General features: G+C 49.3%; 1 pseudogene across 1 annotated transcript in view; it reads right to left on the minus strand.

The window, feature by feature from the left end:
• Positions 1 to 14940, minus strand: part of LOC144146940 (4-pyridoxate dehydrogenase-like) — a 79345-nt pseudogene extending 64405 nt beyond the window's left edge. Inside the window, exon 1 of the transcript XR_013317777.1 lies at positions 14803 to 14940. The product of XR_013317777.1 is annotated as a 4-pyridoxate dehydrogenase-like (transcript). The remainder of the gene's footprint in view (positions 1 to 14802) is intronic.
• Between the last annotated feature and the right edge of the window lie 1182 nt (positions 14941 to 16122).

Raw genomic sequence — 16122 nt, forward strand, 5'->3', positions numbered from 1 at the left:
CCGCATACAATCAATCTCCAAGATCAACGGGACCTGATGAGCTTCATCCGAAGTGCAACCAGCAGCTGCCTCGAAGGAGGCGGCTGACAGATGCCACCCCCACCTCCGCGACAATTGAAAATAAAAAAAAAATTCTCCGATCCACGCTGTGAACGTGGTTGGAAAGCAAAGCTTTAAACGACACCCACAACAATTGCTCATGCGACGTCCCACACGTGCCTTCACAAAGCGTGAAACCAGATTCTGCCAGCCGTTACCTGGGATTCGTGGGGGCGCCGTCCCGAACGCAGCAGCAGCGTCGGCCACGGCCGTGCGTCGGCAGAAAGAAAACGGAGAGGAGCGCATTTCGAAGGATAAGGCAGTTGAACCTAGCCATCCTGGTGTGCTAGCTTGGGGCTTCCTCAGCGCGCGACACAAGCGCAGGCACCGAATCCATTCGGCATGTGAGCTTGGTGATTCCCATTTATACCGATTTGAACTAGTTAGTTTAGTAAATTTGAGAATTACGAGAAAGCTGAGGGAACATTTATAATCGCTATTTATCAGAACTAGTTGCTACATTCGCCTTTTGTAATACCCAAGAGTTCACGAGCGCTCGTATCCATGCCCTGGACCCCCATCTTCAGCGCCCCCTCCCATTAGGCCTCCCACGATCTGATGCAACCATTCTTTGTCGCCTCTGGCTTGGAGTCGCATTCACAAATGCTTACTCCTATTTGATTGGAATGGCAGTCAGTGAGGCGTGCGAAGTCTGTGAAACACCTGAGACCATACGACATGTCGTCTGCGATTGTCCACGGTTTTCAACCGAACGCAGCCAGCTCTCTGCGACTCTACGAAAGTTAGACTCTCGGCGCCCGTTCTCTGAGGAGACAATCCTGGGTCACTGGCCTTCTCCGTCGTCTGCGGACAAGGCGACAAAAGCGCTCCTGTGTTTCCTCAAAACGACGGAATTGCACAAAAGACTGTAGCGCAAGACTACTCTCTACGAACTGTCTGAACTTTAGACAATGTCTATAGTGTCCTACCGCTGGGCACACCACTCCACGCTCTGTCCGTACCTTTCCCTTTCTTTGTCTATTTTCCTCTTTTTCCTCATTCTTCCCCTTTCCCCCGTGCAGGATAGCATACTAGGCCGTAGCCTGGTTAACATTCCTGCCTTTCCTTTACTTATTCTCTCTCTCTCTCTTAAAACGCAACCGAAGTGGCATTCACCTATTTATAAAACGGAGTCCCATTCGTGGCAAGCAGTACGCAAAAGGTGGCATTTCTCTAGAGGCCAGATGTCTGTATGTGACCTCTACATTTTGTTTTCCCGCACTGCGAAGCTATGCTGAGCGTATATTTACCTTACGACCACTAATTCCGTCGAGTGCGGGTTACTCTGGAGGAGCAGTAAACGACTCAAAACAACCGTCGGTGAAGCAGACGACAAAGCCGTACCGCCGACGCCGACGCCGGCGAGCAGGCACTTCCGCGCGGGTAACGCTGGGTAAATTCGCCGCGCCATCTATAGTGTACTTCGTAAGTGAAACCCTCCGCCGCGTTGGGAGTTTGTTATCCCGCACTCCACGAAAGAATCGTTGGCTGGTAGACGTAGAATGCTTTGCTTTAAAATAAAGTTTTCTCTCTCCCTCTCTGCTGCACTTGGGGATGGACGGGTGTTTGTCGGCCGAGTGGCGAGTGCCTGTGAGGGTTGAAGCCCAGTGTGAGTGGCCTCGGGCTGCGGTATCTTCCGCTTCATTACCGTCTAAGGACTCGTGACCTGGTGACATACTAGAGCCCTACAGGCTATCAAAAAAAAGACACCCGCCGCGACACCCCAAGCTAGCCAAGGAGGAAGCCCCACAACTCCGGAGACTGCAGACAAACTCATTTCCGCACGCAACACAGCTGTCCAATATATACAGCCCACGCTCTTCAGCTAAGACTACAACTTCTGCTCTGGGACGTCCAACACCCCGTACCACAAGGTGTGGGAGTGAAAAGGCATCACCGAACTACCACAAATCATCGCACCGACACCGGAGCAGTGGGAGGTCCTGCTGACAAGTCATGTCCTGGAAAACCAGCGTGGCATGGTGACCATGGCCATTCTAGCTGCAGCTGGCCATGGCATCCCGTTCTGGGGACGCCACCCACCATGTGTGACCGAGAACCGTCCCGCGCTCCTTTCTTCCCATTCAATTGGAGCAATAAACGTTTTTTCTCCTCCGCAATCGCGGTACACAGGATTTTCTCAACCGGGCCCGTTCCGGCTTCACCATAACCGCCCACATTGTCGCGGCATATTCACTTCGAGCTCCCGGGCAACGACTCCCAGCAAGGCAACAACATACCGCCGGCAGGTTCTCTGATGTCCCCCGCCAGATCTGCACCTCCGGACCAGATCTGCACCCAGTTCCTCCCCTTCTCTCACAGACCCCCTTGTTCTCTGCTATGCATGCCGTGGCACATCCAAACCTGACCCTCCGCACCTCGTCTGGTCTTGCCCGGGCCTTGTCGCACTTCTCGCCCAACACCACCCGGCGTGAGTTCACTCATACGGCGAGTGGGTTCACTCATAAGAGGAGTGGATTCGGCCCTCTTGGTACGTCAAGGATACATTAACAGCACTCTGGAGCTTCGTCTGTGTGGCCTGGATGGCTGGACATTATTAGCGTTCTTCCTACCCCCCCCCCTTTCCCTGCCGCTTCGGGCTATCCTTAATTAATAAAGTTTGCTTCCTTCGTCCTCCTCCTGCTCCTCCTCCTTCCTCGCTCTCTCTCTCTCTCTCTCTCTCTCTATCTCTCTCCAGCACCAAGGAGCAGCGCTAGGGTAGCATCGAGCATCCTCCTCTGTTCTCCCTGGATATTTGCGCCTAGGTTCCTGGAACCACAGCGCAGCAGCCAACTCACCAGACTCCTCCTTACCACCACCGGCCAACACGTCCTCCAGATCCTCGGATACCCGACCCCACCTGCTTCACAAGCCCTTCAACGCATTCCATCTTCAATCCGGTCCCAGAATTACTGTATCCAAATTTCCTAACAGTATGCACCCAGAATTCAACCAAGGTAGAAGACTCTCCCAGGTTAAGCATCTTCGATCACAATTCCACTTTCACCCCGATACTCGCTACACCGACGCCGTCCTCTACCCCTCACGCCAGGCTCATGCTCTGGCGGTTGTAAACTCAGAAGGCACACTTCTCACCTCCCACCGAACTCTCTCGACATCAACCGCCACTGCCGAAGAAATTGCCATAGCCATCGCCGCTACAACTGGCTCCGAATACCTCACAATAGCAAGCCTGCCGTAACATTCAACGTGGACGCGTCTCACTCCCCGCAGTACGCATACTCGCATCGATTAATCCCCTCCCCGAGCTGTACATCGTCTGGACCCCTGGCCACTCGTCCCTCGGGAAATGAGGCGGCTCATGCCGCTTCCCGCGCCCTTCCACACCGGGCATTTCCCTGAGGAACAGAACCCACGGTCCAGCCTCCTCCACCTCCCGCTGTTCCATCAAGCTACCACGACATCCTGCACCATTATCGCAACCTTCGCCTCACTTTGCCTCAACCTCACCCTCAACTAACCAAGAAGGAAGCAGTCATCTGGCGTCGATTGCAAACAAACACCCATTACAACGCACCCATCCTCCACGCTATCTCCCCTACCCAATACACCCTCCCCTGTCACTTCTGCCCCACTCTTAATACTACCTACCACATGGTGTGGGCCTGTCAAAACACCCCATCGCTTACCCCCAATCCCAGACCTTCCCCAGAGCAGTGGGAGGGCCGGGCCTGCTGACCAGCTCCCATCACGCTGACCAGATCTTTGTGGTCACCCTTGCCAGGGCTGCAACCAAGGCCCAAGGGTACCTGGGCTGAGGCGAACCCACCCCACCGAGTGACGGCTCAACCACCACCGTTTGCTCTATTAAATGTTTCTTCTCTCTCTCTCTCTCTCCCGGACGGCGCAGTGGCGCGTACCCGTAGAAGAGGGGATATTCATAGCCGTCTAGCCAGTTAATCGCGATACCATAATGATCTCCACACCATTTCATGATGCCGGCGAAGTAGAGCGTAGAAAAATTGGTTTCCAAACAAAATCCGGCCGTATGGATGGTCACACTGGGCGGCCCCACACGCACACCTTTTCGTGGCTTTAGTTATGGTTATTTACGATTGTTCAACAAAAACTGCACTTTTGTTGCACAGCTATTTTTATCTTCGCATTTTTCTGGTTCCTGGAACAAAAATCGTAGAACTAAGGCTTTGCTATTTTTCGCTTCTCGTTTTCGGCTGCATATATTGATAGCACGGCGAGCGCCGCCCCGTCAAATGACAAGTCATTGCCGTTGGGTAGGCCGACACTGCCGCACTGCGAATGAAGCAAACGCAACCCACCTTGAAGCATTATCGAGCCACCTGTTTTCGATTTTTTGTGTGTGCAGTAAAAGCGGCGCAGTGCCCTATTCTCATTTGGAAATGTCATGTTCACCAGGTGGGATTTCTGTGTCAAACGAGCAACGTTGTGCATCCTGTTATCCCCGGTATTGCAATGATTCTGCAACCACATCCGCAAGAGTTAACCTACCATAGCTCATTTCTTTTTACTTTCTCGGCACGGTGTTTGTTCTTTGTTTGTTGGCGCAGGTAGTGCAGTAGATCGCTTTAATGCGGCCTTGAACCAATTTTACGCCGACTGGATCTAGCAAATATAGTAGGCCAACCGCGGCTGGCGTGTAATGTTACTCATTCCTCCTGTACGCACTCCTGTGCATCGAATTCACTGCCAGAAAGTTTTCCGCAGTATCCCATGGCTTCCGATGCTCTATAACGCAGGAAAAATTTCTGGCTGCACAAGACTGTTTCACATCTAGACTGTCCCTTCAACCGCGGATACACTACGTAAATTTTGGGGACAACCGGACGCATTCCGTCACATCACCTGGGAGTGCAAGGACAACCCAGATCTACAACCCCCCAACCCGTCCCCTACCCTCGAGCAGTGAGAGATCATGCTGTCTAGCTTGCGTCTTCCCCACCGGGCTCATCTGGTGGAGAGAGCCGCGCTGGCGAAGGCGGCACATTGACTGCACACCTCCCTCAGCAGCCACTCCCACCAAGCACCATTATCAAAACATTTACCATCCCTTCTTGAAGGGGGTTGACAAAAGCGCGAAAGAAAGGTTTCTCGCACCAAAACTGCGTCAAAAGTGCGTCAAAACCTTCGCTGAAAGTGCGTCCAATCGATCTCAAACCTTCAAAGTCCCACATCTTAAACAAAAGAACGAACCAATGCGGCGATTTTTCGTGCACTAAGTAAACTCTTCCACGGGCGATCTATATGTATACGGATACGTTGTTAATGAGGGAAAGGTATACTATTGTACAGTCACGGTCAAATGAAATGCTTATACAGGAAAACTCAAAATAATGGCACGCTCTGATATTTGGAAAGCCACAATTTCCAACTTTGTTACTGTAATAAAGCCACGCATCAAGTTGACTTGCATGAAAAGAAATCGTGATGTTCGTGTGTCCTGGTTCATATTTTCTTGCTTGCGTTTCATCTGTCCATGACTATACATCTTCTTCATATTCGATGCGTGCATTGTCTTATCTAGAACTGTTTCTTTTCCGCGATTTTCAAGTAACCGTTTTGACACAAGGAAGCCCGGTTTCACGCATGCTCCGTGTGCACAGAGATCTTATCTGAGATTTTTCGTCGACCAACTAGTCTATGGGGAAATGCATTAGTTTTTCGACACAATGCCATCTGACCCACTTAAAAAGCTGTCGCTTCAATAAATTTCTTTCCTCCTTCTTCTCTCGACAAGTCGACTGGCCAATCCTTAAAAGACAAGGACCTGATCAATCGAAAGTGGCGACCGTTCCCTCAGCTGCGTTGACGGCGAAGTTACTATTTATCCAATGCCGCCCTGACAAAGCCGATGACTTTCCCTACCCCTTCCGCCCCTCATTTGGGAAGTGAAGTTACCGCTGCTTTTGTCCGGTGGCAAAAGCAGCGGTAATTGGCATTAATATTTGGCATGACTGGAATTTTTTAAATCCTGCTTCAACGAATACTAATATATTAAAGGAGTACTGACACGAAATTTCCCGCTTTCAGTTTTTATGCTGTAAAGAATACCTATTGGCCCAGTAATTACGAAAATCGAACCGAAAGCCGTCAGCCGCCAACACAGGATTAATTATAGCACGTTTATTGCAACCAATTTCAAATTTGGTCGCCGCGCGGGACAATGGCCGTTCGAAGGCCAGCCTGCAAGCGGGCCAGCCTTACGTCATGGTCTCACCCGTGACGTCAGGGACGTTTTTCTTTCCTCCATGCGTTCGCCGCACCGTCTGCTACGATTGCACAGGCATGGTCCGCCCTCGCCCGGGCAGTCGACATGTCGTCTGAATCGTCAGACTCGGATGAGTCGCTGCCACCCGACAGACAGAACAACTTTATTTGGCCAGGCGATTAGGCCGGCGATGTCTTCGCCGTCGTCCGTTTTTTAATATCACTGGGGCTCGAACCGGCGCAGACCGTGATAGCAACAGCTTTTCGCCACTCTTCTAATCAATCTGATCGCGAAAAAGAAGTTGCACATGCGAGAAAGTAGATGTTGTGTGTCGAAAAATTGTGCTAGGGGTTGTTATCAGAGCTGAATTTAAAAGTGGCGTTCAGATATTTGCCGCGATGGTAAGCCTACGCTGACCGGAAGCGGAGGTTCGGCGCTCCGACCCAGCACTGCCGGCACAGCGGTGCGGCGAGCGGCCGACAGATGGCGCCACCTGTGCGCTAGAATCAAAACAGGCCGCGGCAGATGTCTTGGTCACCGATCACTGAAACGGAGATTATTGCCAAAATAAAGCTCCATATGCGAAAAAGGGGATGATAGTGTGGTGAAAAGTTGTGTAAGGGATGGTCATTCGCAGTTGTACAGATACCAGCGATCAAATAGTCGCCACGATACCAACGATAGCAAGCCTAAAGTTCCCAACACCCAAGGTGACCCGTGCAACCCCGAGCCTGCTGGCTTGGGCGACAGTTCTAGCGGCCGCCGCCGTGCACGTACTCAGTCCACGTTTAGCGCTGCATGTCGTCGCGTGGAAAATAATGCATCTTGGCGTCGTCGCCGATTTGCTCGGACAGGCTTCGCATACCGCGAGCTTGCCATAGCACAACTTGGGGGAGCTGGGCGACGCGCACCGCCGCGTCGCCGCGGTGCCCGTCGACATCGCGCACCTCGCGGTGCCGGCACCGCGCAGTTTTCGGCACCAGTGCAAGGGAATACCATGCGCCGGCCACGAACTGAAGAGCAAAGACGTCGAACACGCAACGTTTACAAGCATTGCTCACACAGCTACGCCCACGTCTCCTGCCCAAACGAATACCACCGACAACAGCAGCGCAGGATATCGTTTCCGGTTCTGAAAACGACTATATGACGTCACCCTGAACCGGCCAGACACGCAGGCCGATGTTTCGTCACGCCGAAAGCGATTTCGCTAGTGCTGCCGATTTGTGAAAGCTCGCGGCCTGGGCAATCAAAATCAATTTTACATGTGATTCCGGCCTCGGATCGCTGCAAAAATTTCTGTGAGGCATCTGTACAAACTACTGAAGCTAATGATATCATTTTTTGGGCGTCAAAATTTGGTGTCAGTACTCCTTTAAGAAGCAATTAAGCTTCTTGTACAAACTCAGGTGGATGAAAGCGACGAATTCTGATGATAGCGATTAACTCACTACAGGTTATACGACTGTCCAAAACTTCCTAACAGCAGCTTACGCCCGGACGACAGAAAAAGCGGTGATACCGACGATACAATCTGCGCTCTACCCCTTCTGAAGTATGCACTCACACATATTAAGGAAACAAAATAACTGGAAAATATTGCAGCATTTTGTAAGTCTGCAGTTCCTTCAAAAGAAATATAGCACCATAAAAACGGAACAACGTAACTGGTTTTCGGAAGAATTAAATGCGGCCGAGCCACAAGTACCTCTCAGAAGAATAATTCCGATATCAGCATCCTGACTCAGCCGAGCAGGGGGAATCAGGGCATGCCGCAGTGATTGTATTATCAAAAATCACAGATTGCGAACCAGGTTTAGTGAGGCGGTGAGACGGTAACGTGGTCTTGTACGGTTTGGTTGTTTCCTTCGGCACAGGGACTGAACACCCCGCGCCCTTCCAGTTGCGAAGCGGAAAGATGTAACCATACACCTGTTGATCTTATCACGAGGTCGATATCACTACTTATAGCCCACAAAGAATGCCCAGCCTGGAAAAGGCACAAAAAAAATCGTGCCAATCCACCCCGTGAATGTGGTTGGAAAGCAAAGCTGTAAACGGCACCCATAGCAATTACCCATGCGACGTCACTTATATTCACTCACATCGCTCTACAAACAGTAAAACCAGAGAGAAGTGAAATGCACTTAACCACACCATTTATTACTTCAAAGAGATATTCTTGATAAGGTTAAATCAATGCATGATGCATGAACGGTGTTTTGTTGAGTTGTATTGGTGTAGCACAAGAGTGGAAACTTTTTTTATAAAATTAAAGTAAGCTCCAACCCGGTGTTAGACGATCTGACTTCTCCGTCTCTGCGCCGCGGACGGAGGCGACGAGATTTGCGGCAGCGAAAGAGAAGGAGGAGAAAGAAATAATTCTGTTCAGATTTCTGAACGGCCCAGAGTGCAGCCCTGGGGAGTGATTCCTTCTTCTGTGGACAGTACGGGCGGCCTGTGTTCTGTCCACCCGCTGAAGCTGGGTAGGTAGAGAGGGCCTGGACAGCAGCATCTCCCATTGCTCTTGTTGGGTAGTTGATGGAAAGAGAGGAGGGTGCTCAGGGCTAAAGTCGCACACCCCGATTACGGGGCGGAGTGCTCCTACTTCTGAGCAAAATTTACATTCAGCGTCGTAGCGATTCGGATGCATTAAGTAAAGACGCGTAGGCTGTGGGAAAGAGCCCGGATTGTATGAGCCGTAGGGTAGTTTGTTGTTCGCTGGAAAGGTCAGGGTAAGGCGAAGGTACGGTCTGTCTCAGAAGGCGATAATGCTGGTTCATCCCCCTGAACGTGACAAGCGGGTGACTGTCCTCTTGCAGCTCCATAGCACGGGAGGTAAAAGCGCAGGCTTGTTGGGTGGGCGTATTTGTTGCCCTCCATTGAAGCGTGAGGGGGCGTCCAGATGAGCTGAATGGAACCACTTGGCTAGTGGTTTTTTATCACGCGCAGTGCAGGTCAGAACACCCAACCCGATTGGTTATTCCAGTAGGCTTGCTGGGAATCGGTGACTACCCTCCGAACCCCTGGTTGAGTGAGAGCCAAGGTGATGGCTGCCTCTTCTGCTGCCGTCATTTCTTGGGTCCTAAGCGAGGTACACGCAAGGAGGTTGGTTCTGGAGGTAGCCACGATGATGGCGTGTTGCTGCCCTCGATGTTTGGAGGCGTCTGTGTAGATAACTGCATGATCCCCACGGAGGGTGGTGTTTAGCGCTTGAGCCCGTGCTTTTCAGTGACCCTCGTCATGTGAGGGGTTCACATTTCTGGGCAAGGGGAGCGTCTTTGGTTTTAGTCGCCAAGAGTCTTGGAGAACGTCAAGCGGAGTAACATTCTGGGCTGTCCAGCCAATCTGGTGAAGCATTCGGTTACCCATCGCAGTTCTGAGTCGGACCTTCTGGTTAGAAAGAGGGCCTTTTATCAGCTCTTACACCGTGTTGTGGAGCCCCGTGCTAAGCAGCCTCTATGTGGACGCACTCATGAGAAGACCAATGACCTGCTCGACCGCCTTTGTAATCATTATATAAAGCATCTCTATGTCTTTTTCGTCGAGAAGAACACAGGGGGTTGACGTAAGTGACTCTCGAGAGGGCAAAAGCTTCAATTAATCGAAAGGTACCGGATTCCTTTAGCCTCGCTTCTTGGTGGCAACTCGCCTGATCATGTGTATGATTTGATTAATGCTGTTTTTGAGGCGCTGCAAGGAGACGTCACTCGGTGTTAGCCTCGAGATGTGGGCCCAGGATCCTGATGCTGCGGCTTGGAGTGATGGCCTGGCTATCAACTAGTATTTTAATGTATTCCATGGTTTGGCGTGAGGGCGGACGACAACGAGCTGTGATTTTTTACGTGAACACTGGAGGCCACAGGCTTTAGCACATCGACGTACTAGAAGTGAGATGCCATGCATTGGTGCGCTTCCTTTATTTTTTGTAACTCTTAGCACATGAGCAAGGTGCGCACAGGGCCGCTAGACGGGCGTGAGTGGTCGCGTGACGCTTTCACGTGGCATTCAGCGAGAACGCAGGGGGTAAACCCGTAGATGTGCTTGGTGAGTACACCACCTGCCTTCCCCGTCTTCGCGTGGGCTCGTAGCTAAATCGGTAAGACAACGGGCTCTCGCTTTGTTAGTCTATTAATTCCAGGTTCGATTCCCGGCGGTGCCAGTAAATTCTTTTATTTGTTCGCTGGAGTTTTCTGGTGACACCAACGGTCGCGAAAGAACCCTTGGGGGGTAGAGGTAAAAAGCTTTGCTTTAAAAATCATTGATCCAGCTTTTACATTTTCTGATGCGCGTACACAGTAATCTCTAGCATCTTCAGTTTAATTAAAGACACTTTTTTTCTCTCCCTCTTTTGCTTGGTTGCTTTGTGGCTACCTAATCAAAGTATTGGGCAGACACGTTTTACTGTTATGAAAACATTCCAGGTATTCTTGACGATACTCTTTCATGAGCTAGTTAAACGCAGAAATTTTGATCTGTCTGTATGTTTGCCTGTCGGTCGGTCTGGGACTCGATTCAGCCACCCGGCCATAGCGACACAGAAGCTGCTCAATAGGTTTATATACCCACAGCCAAATATAAACGTTTAAAATTCCTGTGCTACACGGCTTTTTCAAAGGCCTTCGGAAGGCCGTTGAACAAATTGTCTATCTAGTGCCCCATTGGACATACACAGGACGCATTTGTGGGCGACAGTCCAATTGTCCATTGAATGTAGCACATGCATAGGTCCAGTTTCAATGTTCACACCTGTGAACATTGTTGAACAAGCTAAAACATTACGCGACTATGAGGCAGAATATCAATACATACGTGATATTTTCAGTGTTCCTCTATAAAAATTTATGGATGATTGATTTTTGCGATAGCAAGTTAAATACTGCATTCATTGTATTCACTCTGTCGCCTGCTGTCACCCGCGCCAGCATAGCTTCTGGGGGAATTTTAAGAAATCAAACGGCAACAGTTACGAAAGGTTCCACTAGACAGGTTCCACGTTCCGCTTGGAATGCGCGTAGAGTAGGGCAACGTGGTTCTATAAACGGTGAAGTAGGGTGCCTCGATTCAAGCGCGTCCCCACCGTACGGCAGCGCTGGCATCGATGCACCCGGCCTGAGCAGGGGAACGCGGTCAATTTGAATTGACTGACGAAAACCTCTAGAGTGTTGAGGAGCGCAATGGAAGAGGAACAGCATGAGATGTGAGCGGGGAAGCGAAGGAGGTATTTACTTAGTAAATGGCGACCAAAGACTATCGTATTTTGTCGATATTTGCAACGGAAGGACCTAATACGCGGCCAATTTTTAGTGTGTCTGTGTGTAAGGGGTGTTGAAAAAGTGCTATATCTTGGGTACCCATCAACAGTGGGGCAGACACTTTACACTGCTCCCATGTAGGAAATACGAATTATAATGTTCCCGCGTGTTAAATGTCTTAGAGTAATTTTTCTCCCTATAGTAAAGTTGTTTATCCCGGTAGAGGAACCGAAGCGACTGCAACGTCAGCAGGGAGTGCGGTTGTGGTGCCGAGCAAGGTTCTCCGAATCGCTTGTAACTGCTGCGTCACAGGGTGAGGCCACGGCAGATTGAGAAGCTCGGCGGGAGGAGCCGCCACTGCGGCCGCACCCGTGGCGGTGTAATGTGGCATTTCTTTACTGCGCAGACGCTTCAGTTTGACGCACGTGTCTTCTCTCTTTTCCGCTATTGTATAAACCTTTCCATTCGTTAATCTTTCATAAGATCAGGACATGTCCTGGGCTGTGTTGCGCATGCGGAGTTACATATTCCTGTCGACTGCGCCAATTATAGGGCCGCTAGCACAACCCACTGATAAAATGGCAGCTTACAGGGCGTAGAAGTTGAAAAGGTCTATAGTTCGTTCTATCCCGTTCGGCGCTCGCGCCCCACGCTTGGTGACGTATTTGTGTGACCAACTTTCGGATACGACGCCGCCGCCTCTTTCCGCAATGCGACATACAAGTCCATCGCCTTGCTAAAGTTTCTTGTCACGAGCCTGTCGGCCTAAACAAACTCTCAGATCAACGAATCTTGAAGAATCAGTTATACAAACGAACTTGCGCGGTCTAGAACTCGTGAATCGAATGCAGCCGAGTTTGGCCTATGTATATTTATGTTGGAGTGTAGTCCTTTCTAGAAGCATTCAGACACATCGAGAACATTGTTGATCAAGCTAGAAAAACCTAGGTGTGTGAGGAGTGTGTTATATTCTTTATTTATCAAAGACAGCAGGTTGCAGTAAGAACCAGGCTATGTTCCATCCTGCGCAAACCATAAACATCGGGGCACTGCAAGGCGTTGTAACAGAAAGTAACCTGTGTAGAGAGCTCGCTACATGGCAATATGTGAGCGAGGAGTACACTTCGTACAACTTTACGCGATGTTTCCGGCGCAACTGAGTTCGGACTAATAAGCCCTATCAACTGCCTCCAGTACACCCTTGAACTTCCTCACATGCAAGGCGGGGCAATACGCGTTGAGCTCGAAGGCGGTGCACCAGTAAGATGGTGAGCTAGCGAATTTTCAGACATTACAATGTGCCCAGAAATAAAATGAGTTAATTTGCGAGTGCTAACCGGTGCGCCTTGCAAAAATTGTGTTCGGAGCAGAATTCGTCAACAAATTTTGGGCTCCAGAACACGCCTTTAAATTCCTTAATATCCCCAATTTATGTTGCGTAAGTTGCTGTAGTAATGAATGCGTGCGCAAAGTAGATGGCATGGATATCAACAACCGTTGACAATATGGAGTGTGAAAGTTTGACTGCTGCATAAATTCTGAAGACTGAATGACAGTATACGAACGTGGACGACCAAGACTTGCTTGCATATATGATCGATCAGTGTATATACAAATAAACTTTTCCCAATTTTCATGAATACAATAGATCGCTATCTGTGCTGCCTAATGTGTAGATATACATTATCTTATGAAAATGGTTGTGTGTCCAATGAGGCTAAATATTCCGCGTGGTCAATGGCGCGAGACCCCAAACCTGTACGTGCTTTCCACTAAAATATTGATTTGGGGGGTTCAAAGCGCCTAAGCTACACGCGGCCTATGAGGCGCGCAGTACTGAAGGGTTAATTTCTACCACCTGAAAATCCTTAACATGAGCACCGTCACCGGGCCGTTTTCGCTTTTTTTCGCCACCAGAAAAGCAGCCACCGTTGCTGGAATCGAACCCGCACCCTTGGGCTCGGCATCAAAACGCCTTAGCCATTCAGCCACCGCGCCGGGTTCAACAAAAATACAAAAACGACCTGGCAGAGACGAGAATCTAACAAGGGGACAAGCGCTGCCAGTCAAGTACACACTCCTGTATACAGCCACGCCACACGAAACACGGCTTTCGGGGTGCACTTAAGTATGTTTACTGGCTTTGAAAGAAAAACCGTTATGACTTCCCCGGCCGCACTGTACCGGTTTTATTTATTTATTTATTTATTTATTTATTTATTTATTTATTTATTTATTTATTTATTTATTTATTTATTTATTTATTTATTTATTTATTTATTTATTTTTATTTATTTATTTGTTTATTTAGCAGGGTGGTTGCAGACATAATTTTTTACAATGTTGGCGCTCTAGAATGCATGTTTGTCATGCTGGTTCCATTAAAATAGCCTAGAGCCGATACATAGCTGCTCAGAACGGAGTCATGAGTTGTCAGCAGACCTGCAACATGCCACCGAAGGAATACTGGCCATTGCATGGGACAGCTGCCGCATAATGACAGGAACCAAAACCACGGCACAGTTTATGCGTCTCGGATGTTCTCTGCAAAACGGAATGCCTTACGCTGATGCTAATGCTTGAGTTGCATAGGTTCCCGCGTCCTTCAATGGTTACCCGTGCACCTGCAACCGTCGCTGAATTCGATCTGTGCTGTTTCACTACACTGCTTACAAGCCGGCTGCAGGCGTCACATCATTTCCGTTTTGCAAAATATTTCAATTTTTTCGTATCCCTGCTGTCTTTGGAATATGTGACAACAATTCGGCGCCAGTGTCAGCTGCTTGCGTAGCTGCCGCTGGTAGCAAGAAGCAGGAAAGCTGCCGCATAATATTCCACATCTGACAACAGGTCACAAGAATGATCAATTCCTTGATTTAAATGACTGAGGTTAAAATACAATCCAGTTTCTGTTCAATATACGGTACACCCCCGTTATAACAAAACCGCGTGGTTCGAAATGTCGCTTCATTCAAAGCATTTCACAACACTCACTGCAGTGCAGTGAGGGCAAATTGTCTCCCTTTTTAACAAAGTGCTGCTTATAACGAAGATAGCTTCTTGTCTCGAGGACTCTATTACAATAAGGGTTTGCTGTAACAACCAATTTCCCGACCGGAACAAGTCCCAGGATAATGGACACCGCAATTTTTGCGATCATGGCCGTAGAAAACGCATGCGTCATGCAAGCAATGCACCTCCAGATTTTTCGTGATGACAGCCGACTGAAATTTTCTGCCTTACCTATGATGTAGTCGTATTCTTCGTCCACAAGGACAGTGTCGTATTCGGTCAAACTCGGAAGATCGAAGATCATTACTAAAGTTACTACATTCAAGAGACTAAGCAGCACATTTTGGACAAACGCCATGAGTGCTTTTATTTTTGTGGCCACCGGTTGCGATGAATGCGGGTGATGAGCTAGCAGCCGCGCTTTATACCCAGCAGAATTAGGCGACTTCCGGTTCAACGTGAGCGCGCTCCTACATCTGTGCTAAAGTAATAAACCCCAAAACACACCTACAGCACTGTCGGATCCCCGTAACCCTCTCTCTCGAGTGAAAGCAATTGCAAAAGCGCTTTCAAAGGGTATTTCGGCCTTGATTCATAAATCTTTTGACGAAAATGCCGCTACGACGGGGTCACAATTAAAAGAAACGACGTAACATTAGAAGCAGCAGATGGTCTGTTTTTTGGAAGTTGTTTACCTCCCACCCTCGAAATCAAGCCAGCGAATAAAAGCAAAACGCGCGTGCACAAGCCCATCCAAAAATACCCAACTACCAAAGCTCTCTGGGGGAATCGAATCTGTCTTATCGGACCGACTCTGCGGTTATTTGCTTCCTACTCTTTCTAGAGATGATTATAACACCTCATTTCAACGCCCTAAAACACGAGTGGATGAGAACCAAATGTGGAACAATTGTTGACCAATAAGAGGTACTTTATCATCTGGCAGCCAAGCTAACTAAACGTAGGGATGGTGTTTCGTGACGCTACTGTGCAATGAAAACATGTAACCCCTTAGCGTGTTAGAAAAGCTATCATATGCTTATTCATACCTGCCAGACGAGCCGTGCGACGCCGCTTTCGCACCGAAAGTAATACTGGCGTCCAGTGGCGTAACCGGAGGTATTTTTCGGGGGTGTGATACCCCACCGATCAATAAATTTTAAAAAGATAGTCTCCGCATAAGCAATATTATTATCGTTTTGCTGTCGTATTTTCGTCTTTACAGAAAAAAATTCTACATAATGTGAGTAGGAAAATGGAGGAAGCTCACACTATCCCGTAGGACTTGAAGGTAGCGAAGCTGGACACAACAGTACCGTGTTTCGTCTTTTTCACCTCACGGCGTTATTTTTTAAGCGTTGACGCTGTAGGAGCGACTACAGCTGGACGTTCGTCCTACTCCATCGCACACGACTCTGCGCGCACGTCGCGACGTCGTTTTCTTTCGTCGCGCGCACTTATCGCTGAGGCGGCGGTGTCCTCGCCTTCCACCGCCAGGTGGCGGCACGGGTCCTGCGCGTTTCTCTGTTCCCGCCTCGCCTATTTCCACCC

The sequence above is a fragment of the Haemaphysalis longicornis genome, unplaced genomic scaffold (assembly GCF_048455015.1).
Source record: "Haemaphysalis longicornis isolate Haplotype H1 unplaced genomic scaffold, Haemaphysalis longicornis Haplotype H1 scaffold_7, whole genome shotgun sequence".
Classification (NCBI taxonomy): domain Eukaryota; kingdom Metazoa; phylum Arthropoda; class Arachnida; order Ixodida; family Ixodidae; genus Haemaphysalis; species Haemaphysalis longicornis.